At 42.4% G+C, this 12102-nt stretch overlaps 1 pseudogene; it reads left to right on the forward strand.

Moving 5' to 3' along the window:
• Positions 1–1969: 1969 nt before the first annotated feature.
• Positions 1970–11401, forward strand: LOC149201601 (N-terminal acetyltransferase A complex auxiliary subunit NAA15-like; annotated as a pseudogene).
• The last annotated feature ends 701 nt before the right edge of the window (positions 11402–12102 follow it).

A 12102-nucleotide genomic window follows, 5' to 3' on the forward strand; every position in this document is an offset into this window, starting at 1 on the left:
ACTGCTGAGATCAAATTCGAATTTTAATTCTCAATTTTAATTTAGGGACTAATTAAAATTGGAATGTACCTCCAAATGCTATCTATAGCAATGCTATTTTTAGCATTTATTGTTGCTATTTTCAACACAAGGCATATAAGGCATCGAGAGGTCCAGAGAAGTAGCGCAATGCTTTAGAGGGAGTCCGCAATTTTGTTGAGGAGCAATCGAGATCCAGTGCTAGAAGCCGGGGTGTGAGTCTGAGGGCCAGAGGGTCGAGTTTCCAGTCGGAAGGAGTACGTGACGCAATCCCTTAAGATGTGACGCAGTGACTGTGTGAGCCCACGCAGAGACTGCGCAGAGATAGCGTAGGGTAACTCATCCAAAGCCCAGATCAATGTCAGATCTCCAGTGACAATGTGAGATATTTTCTCACTACCTCTTTGCCAGTTTATTCTCTGTATCGGATAGCTAGTTTGGGCATCCAATGATTTGTACTCGAAAAACTATTACTTAATAATAAAACCCTCAGCTGCTGCACCAGTTTTCCCAAGTTAGGTTTTCCCAGGGACATTGGTCCAAAAATAACAATGTCTATTTTGTGTGTGCATCTATTCTTCCAATGTTTTTATTTCTTCCATACTATTGTATTTTGTGCAATTGATATTTGTCGTAGGAAACTTCAAGTAATTTGTTTGATTAATTTAACAAATAGAAGAAACTTTATTAGTTGCTGCAGTAGGATTCAGTATCTCCGAATTTTCACAAGACCCTAGGATTCAGTGTGCCATGTCTCTTGGGGAGTTTATTCACCTCAAGGAGGGACGCAAAACTGGAGTTGGGACATCTTATAGAGGAGGACAGTCGAACCATGAGGTGCAAAAGGTTGCAAGGAAGGTCACACTTCCATACTTTGATGGGTCAACCAAGAGCTCAGCTAGAGCGTGGGTCTAGAAGTTGGACACTTATCTCCTTCTAAGCCCCATGCGAGAGACTGATGTTATTCGATTTACCACCTTGCATTTGGAGGGAGATGCACATGAGTGGTGGTACCATGGTTTGATCACTCTTGGACACATACACATGAGGGAGATGCACAAGAGTGGTGGTACCATGGCTTGATCACTCTTGAACACATACACATTACTTCCTATACTGATTTTACCAGGAGGTTGGTTGAGAGGTTTGATAGGAAGGATCCAGAGTTGCACTTCATGGAGTTGGAACATTTGAGACAGACTGGTAGTCCTGAGATGTATATAGTGGAGTTTTAGCGATTGGTTGTGATGGTTACAGATATTTCGTAGACTCGGCTGATCATGATGTTCATTGAGGGGCTAGTTGATCCCTTACGTGGTTGGGTGAGAGCTTATAGGCCTATGACACTGCAGGATGCCATTTCGAGGGCCAGAGACATGATTGATGCCTTTCCCCTATACCTGCCAAGCACAGTGCACCCCAAGGGGAACGAGACACTAGACAGGTGCATAGAGATGTTGGGCGAGGGAAGCTAGATGATGAGACTAGGAGGGACCTCCGGAGGAGGAAGTCATGCTTTACATATCAGGAGTCTTGGGCACCAAGGCACAAGTGTGCCAAGGGCAAGGCACATTACATTGAGGTATATTCAGATAGTGAGCCCGATGATGAGATGGAGCAGGAGATTGACCCAGGAGATAGAGGACCCCAGTCCATGGGAGGTGGACCACCACCACCACCACCACAGGGAAGAGGACCACTTTTGCCTACTGGAGGAGTTATTTCTTCACTTCGAGGAATCCCAAAGCATTTGACCCTACAGATCAGGGGCACAGTGTAGGGGCAATGTGCTTCGGTGCTAGTGGACAGTGGGGCTACCCACAATTTTATTGATGCTCAGATGGTGGAGTGGAGAGGCATACGCATGAAGACTTTTGAGGGATTTTCGGTGCTTCTACCAGGGGATCGAACCATGAGGTGCACTAGATATGTTCCCAGCTTGAACCTGACCATGGGAAATTACTCGATGACAAATCATTTCTTTGTGGTTGATCTGTCGGACACCAATGTAGTGTTGGGTGTTCAGTGGCTATATTCTCTGGGATGTGTCACCACTGATTGGAAGAAGTTAAAGATGGAGTTCATGGGACCAGATGGGAGGCAAGTATTATTGAGGGGCATGCACTCATATCCACCACAGGCAGTATCAACACACAGGATGGAGGCCGACTTGAGATGTGGGGACATAGCATGGCAGTAGAGTTGTGCATTTCTGAGACAGGGAAGCAGCAACAACCACATCTAGACATTTTGGCACTACTAGAGAAGCATCAGGCAGTGTTCAATGACATTCCCCCAAGATGTCCACAAGATAGAGGGTTTGAGCATACTATAGAGCTGGAGGAGGGTGTGCACGCAGTCATCACTACACCCTACAGACATCCCAAGGCCTATCGGGATGAGATAGAGCCATACAGGAGTTGTTGGCTTTGGGACACATCAGACCCAATTCTAGTCCCTTTGCTTCTTCAGTTGTGCTGGTGAAGAAGAAGGATGGGATGCTTCGCATGTACATTGATTACAGGGCCCTGAATAAAACGACTCCGAAGAACTAATACCCGGTTCCACGCATTGATGAGTTGATGGATGAGCTTAGAGGAGCTAAATACTTCTCTAAGATAGATTTGTGCCCGGGATATCATCAGATTCAAGTGAGGGAGCAAGACATCCCGAAGATTGCATTCTGATGTCATTACGGGAATTTTGAGTTCTTGGTGATGCCCTTTGGGCTAACCAACACACCGACTACTTTTCAGCCTTGTATGAACCATGTGTTCCGCAAGCAGTTGCGTAGATTTGTGCTGGTATTTTTCAATGATATTTTGATTTACAGCAGGACATGGGAGGAGCATTTGCAGCACTTGGAGAAGGTCTTGCACATCTTGGAGGAGCAACAATTCTATGCCAAGATGTCCAAGTGTGAGTTTGGTTTGATAGAGATGTTATATCTGGGACATGTGATGGAGAGGATGGAGTCAGGTTCCATCAGGAGAAGATCAGAGCTATTTTGGATTGGCCTACACCCAGGAATGTGATGGAGTTGTGGGGTTTCCTGGGCATATGCACTTACTATAGGCGGTTTGTGAAGGGATTTTCACAGTTGGCAGCACCCCTCATAGACTTGACGAAGAAATGGGCGTTTGAGTGGACAGACGTGGCACAGGAGGCCTTTGAGCGCCTCAAGAGAGTGATGAGCAGTTGTCCAGTTTTGGCTTTACCATATTTTTCACGGCCCTTTGTATTGAAGTGTGATGCATCTGGAGAGGGTGTTGGAGCAGTGCTGACGTAAGGAGGCCACTCGATTGCATTTGAGAGTCAGAAGCTACAGCAACATGAGAGATTGTATCCTATCTATGATAAGGAGATGTTGGCCATTATGCATGTGTTGGCCAAGTTCCGACAATATTTGGTGGGCAATAGGTTCAAGGTGAAGATTGATCACAACAATCTTCGATTCTTTTTGGAGCAGAAGGAGCTTCATGAGAGGCAGCAAAAGTGGGTGAGTAAGATACAGGCCTTTGATTTTGAGATTGAGTACATCAAGAGCAAGCATAATGTGGTAGCAGATGCACTATCTAGGAGGCCCGCAACACTCTCACTTATGGAAAGTACTCCAAGGATCGAAAGACATGCAAGATCTTGGATGGTACTTTTGGGGATGACACGTATCAGGTGATGGATGAGGTCATATATTATAAGGACAGGATATATTTGGTTCCAGGCTCACAGTTGAGGGAGAAGATTTTGCATGTGGCACACGAATCACCTATAGCAGGCCATCAGGGGTTTTTCAAAACCTATCGGACCATCAGGGAGCGTTTTACTTGGAGAGGCCTCAAGGAGGATGTTCTAAGGCATGTACAGGAGTGTGATGTGTGCTAGAGGAATAAGGGGGAGCAGACATATCCAGTTGGTTTACTTCAGCCACTTTCGATTCTGGAGAGGAAGTGGAGAGTGTATCCATGGATTTTATTGTTGGACTTCCAATTGTACAAGGGCATGATTGCCATTCCTTCAAGATCGTAACCATCGAAGATAGCTAAGCTCTTTTTCAGAGTGGTGTTCACGTTCAATGTTACTTGGGAGCAGGAGTGGGAGCGGGGAGCGGGAGCGAAAACGGGAGCGGGAGCGACCATTTTCAGAAGCTCCCGGTTTGGGAGCGAATCCGGGAGCGATTTTTTAAAAATATATATATTTTTTATATTTTTTAATTTTTGATACATATATGTCAACAAAAACATGTAGAATGATGAAATAGACATAAAAAACATAAAAAAACATAAATTGATCATTGAACCATATCACATCAATCATCTAGAAATTATAATCGTCATCAACCATGTCCACAAGTTAGTAAAATACATATTACAACTGCAACATATTGAGTCTTATAAATCATGATTCATCAAATTCAATATTAAAGTTTCAACTTCAAGCTTTCAGAATTGAAAATTCAATAACATTTATCATCATTGATCACCAAAGTTGTACTTGTAAGCTAAGTTTAACCATTACAAGAAGTAATATCGAAGATATTTCTAAGTCCTAACTTCTAACTGTTAACATGATATGAAATGTTAAAAATTTATAAAATGAAACATGAATAATGAGATGAAATGAAACAACTTTAGTCTTTCACAAAGCATCATATTCATAATTCACAATCATTACCAATGAGTTATAATTGCCAAGGCCCAACTTCAAACTTCAAATTTTCATTGTCACAGTGATATAATGTTTACAAAAAATATCATAATGATATGAAAGAGTCAAGAGTCAAGAGTCAAGGACTCAAAACTCAACAGTTATGAAAACTAAAGTCTAATAGAAACTAAAAAAGACAAGTAAACTGTAAATCTACATGTGGCCCTTGCCACGAGAGTCTCTAGGAGTATAAGCAGGTCGTGGTGGTCTTCTAGGAGTCTCCCGCACAGACCGACGACCAGAACTAGAACCTCCACGCGAGGGTGTAGATGGAGGTGGCGACAACAAAGGAACAAGACTCGGACCTCGAGCACTGCTACTGGATGGTGGAGGTGGAGGTGGTGGCATGGCCGCTGCAGCTGCTTCATTTTCATCCCTTACAAGTTCCTCTTCTAGTTCTTCAATATGTACAATGCCATCCTCCAAATTGTCATCCTCTGGGTGATTGTCCCAAATTTTATATGTGGGATCCTCATTAGCCCGATCACAGTAATGACTCAACAACCTCAAGTTGTAGTGCACATAAACCAAGCTTTCTGCTCGGTTTTCATTGAGTCTGTTTCTTTTCACATTATGTATATAACTGTAGGTGCTCCAACACCTCTCTGCAGAAGAAGAATTTACAACCTGTGAAAGAACTTTTTTTGCCAATTTTGGCAAAAGTCCGTGGCCGCCATATGTTTCCCACCATGTGAGAGAATCAAATTTATCTTTGTCGTCCATTGCATGGAAGTTACCATACAAACCAGTGCCACTGAAGTATCTGCCTATTTCAAGGCGCACAACTGCACATTCCTCCCTGTCAAGCACCAACTTTTCTAATGCTTCCAGATATCCTTTAGTTACCTCTTGATCTAAATGGGGTTTGGTCCTAACCCCACCCCCTGCTGCAGGTTGGCCCAACCAAGATGTAGAGTAGTATTTTGGCATAAGGATATACGCCAAGCAATGTAGTGGAAGGTTAAGCCTATTCCACCGTTCACACACACAATCATGAATCAGTTTGTACAAGTTGGGATCTCTATTATGAACAATGTCTTTTAATTCCCCCAACATGGTATCCATTTGCTCATACACCTCGCCAATCACTGGTTTTTCTGTATCTGCAAACCGAATCATGTGATAAATTGGCTTGGTGAAATCCAATACCTGCCTCACAGTTGTCCAAAACTGCCCATCAAGAGCGGCCTCCTCCACCATTTCAAAACCTGCCATGTCAGCTACATTTGTAGCCCTTTCCTTTAACACCTGCCAATGTGGACTTGATACCATGCTAGCTAATGCCTCTCTTACCTTCAAAAGGCGCCTGAAGGTGAGGTAATAGCTACCAAATCTAGTCCTCGCAATCTTCAGCAACTCCAATCTCGAGTGACTGCGGAAAAGGCCATGGGTATTGCTATGATTTGTAATAAATTTTATCGTTTGTTTTCCTTTCTTGTACAAATTACCAATCCATTGGTATTGTTCATTTTTGTTTTTGACAATATCATGCAACAGAAGGTTCAATGTGTGAACCAAACATCCAGACCAAAATATGTTCGGGTATTTATCCTCAATAATTGCTCCCGCTGCCTTACAATTAGGAGCATTATCAGTGATGACTTGGATGACATTGTATAGGCCAATACGCTCAATTGTTTCAAGTAATGCTTCTGCAATGTTGATGGCAGTCTTGAACTTGTCTGAGTAATCATGTGCAGCTAGAAAGATGGGACCACTAACAGACACAGCAAGAACACTTATCAATGGCTTGCCTTTTACATTTGTCCATCCATCAGATACAATGGACACCCCATTGTCAGTCCAAGAACTTGTCATTTTATTCAAAGAATGTGATATTTTTGCTTTTTCATGATCAAGGCCAACAGTTCTTGCCTTGTCATACCCAGGGCTCTTGTATCCTTTAGGGGCATCATTTATGGCAGAAACCATTTCGTGCCAATAAGGTGAGCGTAGAACATTGAATGGTATCCCACATGCATAGAGAAACCTGTAAACTTTTGAATCCACATCATTCCTACACCCCTCATCAAGGAAATCTGATATGGTTCTACGCCTTAAAGATGATGACCCTGTGCCTCCATGTCCATATCCACTGCCTTGGGAGGATGCTGAGGGAGTTCTTTGTGATTGTGAGCTTGGTTCAAAGAAACCCCTTGATCTTTTTGTTCTGTATTGGGCTTCCTCCTCTTCCCTTATGTATTTGGCTCTATCTGTTGTTGACACCGCTGCACAAGTTTTGATTCTTATTTGTTTCTCTCCATCCCATGGCCTTTTCCCACAGAGGTGTCTTCTAGCACGGGTGTATGAACCTGTGTAATCAGTGTTGCAATGGGGGCAATGAAATTTAGTGGTTCCACCCCCTCTCCCTGTTTCAGCCCTGTGAACATATTTCCACAATGGAGTTTGGTCTTGTTTAGTTTTTTGAGGGTCATGTTCACCCTCCTCCACCTCCTCCTCACTGGGGTTTTCACCCATTTGACTTTCTCCGGCTTCTTCATCCCCCTCTTCAGTTTGGAGCCCCTTCCGTTTCCTACTCTCCAGCACCATAATAACCATAAAAGGGACCAGGAAGAGGAAAATGCCAATAAATATCGCCAGGTCCATGGTGTTTGATGTTTGTAGGGTTTTGATTCTTGAATCTGCAAATTAATTTAATTTATTGGGATTAATTAATTTAATTTAAATACATGATCTTTAAACAGTTAAACTCAAACAACTAAATTAAATCAACTAAATTAACTACCTAACCAGCTAAACTAACTAGATTACTAAGTTACTTACCTCTGCAGGCTTGCTCCTCGCTCCTTGGCACTTGCTCCTCGCTCCTCAGCACTTGCTCTTCGCTCCTTTGCTCTTGCTCCAACTCCAAACCTTGCTCAATGAAGTTATAATGAATGTTTTTTGGCCCATTGGGCTTATAAAACAAAAAAAAAAATTCTAAATTTTTTTATTTTTTTGGGTCCGGCGGATTTTTTTTCCGCCGAACCGCTCCCAGAGTGATTTTTAATGTTCGGGAGCGATCGCTCCCCAATCGCTTCCGGGCATTAAAAATCGCTCCGAGAGCGCCGGAGCGATCACTCCTTGCGTCGCTCCCTAACAGACCAGGGAGCGCAAATTTTTTTAAGGGAGCGCGCTCCCGAAAATCGCTCCCGTCCGGGAGCGATTTTGGGAGCGCGCTCCCGAGCCGCTCCCGCCCGGAGCATGCTTCGGGAGTGGGTTCGAAAGGGGGGGGGGGGGGGCGCTCCCCCGCAACATGGTTCACGTTTCATGGTCTTCCCAAGACCATACTCAATGATTGAGACAATAGATTTATGGGGGCATTTTGGCAAGAGTTATTCAGACTGGTGGGCACTGAGCTCACTCCTAGTACTAGCTACCACCCCTAGACAGATGGGCAGACAGAGATTGTGAACAAATGGTTGGAGGGATATTTGCAGAATTATGTGACGGGGAAGCAACGTGCATGGGTGAAGTGGCTTCACATGGGAGAGTATTTCTACAACACCACTCACCATATGTCCATTGGTATGTCACCTTTCCGTGCCCTTTATGGTTATGATGCATTATCATTTGCTGACATGATTTTTGGAGACAGTTGAGCCCCTGGGGCAAAGGATTGGATACAGGAGAGTTAGGAGATCTTAAGGGCTCTCAAAGACAACCTGCAGATAGTGCAGAAGCAAAATACAAGATGTATGCAGACAGGCATCGCATGGAGAGAAATTTTGAGGTTAGAGACTCAGTTTTCTTGCATCTCCAACCTTATAGACAGTCTGTTGGCAACCTACAACTTCGTGCCAAATTTTTGTAATGCTCGTGGATTTAATGATTTCATAGCACTGCGCAGTTACTTGTCAATGACAGTTTAATCAATGACAAAAATAAGAAAATGATGGGGACTCCTGGTTTGTTTTGCATTGCTTGGCAATGCCAACATCATCATTTCTGGAATTAGTTATGTTTGCAAGAATGTTTGTTGATTCCCTGGATGCACAACATTATGAAGATCATCATGATAATGGAACATGTTGCTTGAGACTTGCTCATATTTGGAGGGTCAGCACTGTTACTGCAGGGTTCTGGAGTTGTTTGTGAATGTGTGGGCTATTATAGTGCAAGAAGAAAGATTAATGTGAACCCAGAAACAGGTGTCATGCAAGAGAAACACATGTTGGAGCACCGTAAAGGTCATATGTGGGAAAAATGATTTGATTTCAGTCTTTCCACCATTCCATGTTGATTATATTTTGAATCTCTCACTTCATAATGTCTTCATAGTCTGTTACATTATGAATCTTTCCACTTAATACCATGAATCACAAGCAACTAAGTTGGATTCCACAATTTATATGGCACTCATGTATCAAACCACAATGATGGTGAAAGAGTCGAGGCGTTGTGTCTTCTCAACGCAATAAGGAAAGCATTGTCTGCGCAGAAAGATCTGAGGATTAAGTAATTTAAATAAACAGAAAAGGGGATAAATCTATGCTGACAAGAAGTAATCACAGGTATCAAGGAGTGCTGGAGTTTTCTTTTGTGAGAAGGTTAATTTCAAACTCATCACCAAGTTGGAATAACTAACGGAAATGTTATTACATGATAAATTTTGGCAAAAATTTATGCCCTGGGTCTGCTAGGATTGTTATGCAGAATCTCGGGCTCGTTTGGAAGGGTTTGACAAATAAAAATATTGGCCTTGGGCCAATCTCCATATCACAGCCACAAGCTCACATGACAGAGAGCCAGCACACAAGACCAAGTATCAAGGGGCCCAAAGCAATGTCAAGCGCCAAGCCAAGCCGAGGAGGAGAGTATAGTGCCTATTCATTGGAAGCGTTAGTGTATGTAAAAGCCCATATTTGGTTTTCCTCTTACATGTGGGATAAATCCCACAAGCGAAATAAAATGTGCCACCAAAAGATTGTCAAACCAAGACAATGCAGCAGGTAAGTGACAGTCGTCACCCATCCAACTATAATGGCAAATCAATGGCAAAAGGAGATCTCATGAAGGGCATAAGATGCCAAGGCACGCGTCCACCAACATATACCACTCAGGATTGCCAGGTGCGCTCAAATGTTATGGGTGATGCCTGCAAGTGTCTAAAGAAATGCCAGGTAGATGAGATTGTCAAGACAGGATTTAGATCAGAGATTTCCAAACCCTTTTCCATGTTGACTACTCTTTCTATTGGATCTGATTTGGGAGGTTCATCTACAGACAATATGGAAAACACGCTACCTCAGGAAATGCGTTTAACAATAAATCGCCAAAGCTTCCTAAAAAGCACACGGTTGAAACTCTTGTAAGGAAGAATTTTGCCATGAATGAGCTACGGAGTATGGGAAAGCATCGACAGGTTAAACTTAAATGCAGAGATTTGTCACAAATCTATCATTAGAAAAATAGAGTTCGATGCTCTACTTTGATTTATAATTGCATGGACCGTAAGACAGAAGCTTATGAGCTTGTTCGGCATGGCTTAAAGAATGATGTGAAAAGTCATGTATGTTGGCATGTTTATGGTCTTCTCTACCGTTCAAATAGGGAGTATAGTGATGCAATCAAAAGCTATATAAATGCTCTTAAGATTGATCCATAAAATATTGAAATTTTACGGGACCTTTCTCTTCTACAGGCACAAATGCGAGACTTGTCAGGATTTGTGGAAACAAGACAGCAACTATCAACTTTGAAGCCCAATCACCGTATGAACTGGATTGGATTCGCTGTTGCACATCACTTGAACTCGGATCCAAGAAAAGCTGCAGAAATTTTGGAAGCATATGAGGGGACACTGGAAGAGGACTATCCTCCCTATAATGAATGCTATGAACATTCTGAAATGCTTCTATACAAGATCTCTCTTCTTGAGGAATGTGGGGGCTCCAGAAAGAGCACTAGAGGAACTTAATAAGAAGGCGACCAAAATAGTTGACAAGTTGGCTTTTAAGGAGCAACATATCAGTCCCTCCTTGCGGCAAACTCTGAAAATTATAGATATCATGAAGCACTTCAGAAGTGTCTAGGTCTATCACTAGAGAGGGGGAAGCATTCACCAGAGCATGCTAATAAGTTGGCTTCCTTGTACAAATCTCTTCAAGAGGAATATCCGTGGTCTGCAGCTGCTAAGCGCATACCTCTTGACTTTCTCGAGAATGAAGAGTTTCGGAAGGCAACAGACAACTATATTATACCCTTTCTAACTAAGGGGGTTCCTTCTCTGTTCTCAGACCTACGTCCTTTATATGATCACCCAGGCAAGGCCGACATATTGGGGGGATTAATTCTTGAAATTGAAGCTTCTCTTCAGAATAATGGAAGTTTTTCTGCAAGGTCTCAGAAAAAGCCACCATCAACACTTCTGTGGACTCTCTTTTTGCTTGCCCAGCATTATGACATCAGAGGGCAACATGATTTAGCTCTTGCCAAGATTGATGAGGCTATAGCACATACCCCAACTGTCATTGATATTTACTTGGTGAAGGGTAAAATACTTAAACATGCAGGAGATCTAGTGGCAGTTGCAGCATTGGTAAATGAAGCCCAGTCTATGGACCTTGCAGATCGATTTATAAATAGTGAATGCGTTAAGCATATGCTTCAGGCAGATCGCCTAGGTAACAGGAGACCATATGTGTCAGTTGATTTTTTCTTATGGGGGAGAAGGTGACACTAATATCTGTTTTCGAAGTTGGCAAGGACAGAATGGGAGTTTTTTATTTTAGAGAGTCGAACTCCAATTCTTATGCCAAATTTCCAGTGTCCAAATAAAATGCTTCATCGCTGGATTCTTCAGGAGCAGATGTGTGATTTTATAAAGCAATGGCGATTTGGGCTATTGGGATTTTGTTTATTCATGATCAAATTAAAATCTTATTTCTTGTTAATATTCCTACTGGAAATATTCGATGTCTTGCCACACTTTCTGCATTCAAAGAAGATGGTTGTATCATCAACAGAGCAGGAAATTGCAGCCCAAATTTGTGCAACAAAATGAGAGATGGCAGATTCAAGAGAAGATGATGGCATTTACAATGCCAAGGAGCAACCTATTACTAAGATGGTTACTTTGCCTCTATACCCAACCTATTCTGTGTCACTTTATTGAGACTAAAAGGAAGTATGAGTGGGGAATTAATTGTCACTTTGTTCATTCAAAAGAAGAGTTAAAGCCCTAAAGAATATTGAATACTTTGAATTATGACAGCCTAAAGGATATGGAGTTGTTGCGCAAAAAGCTAGAAATGCCCTTATATTCTTGTTTGAAACAAAGATGTTGTAAAGGCTAAGTTATTGGTCAGCACAGAGTTTATTCTAAATCAACTATCTCAGCCTATCACGATTCCTCAAATCACAATGAAGCCTTATCTC

The sequence above is a fragment of the Pinus tabuliformis genome, chromosome 2_1 (assembly GCF_031772625.1).
Source record: "Pinus tabuliformis cultivar Carrire ecotype Pingquan chromosome 2_1, CPIR1, whole genome shotgun sequence".
NCBI classification, from domain to species: Eukaryota; Viridiplantae; Streptophyta; class Pinopsida; order Pinales; family Pinaceae; genus Pinus; species Pinus tabuliformis.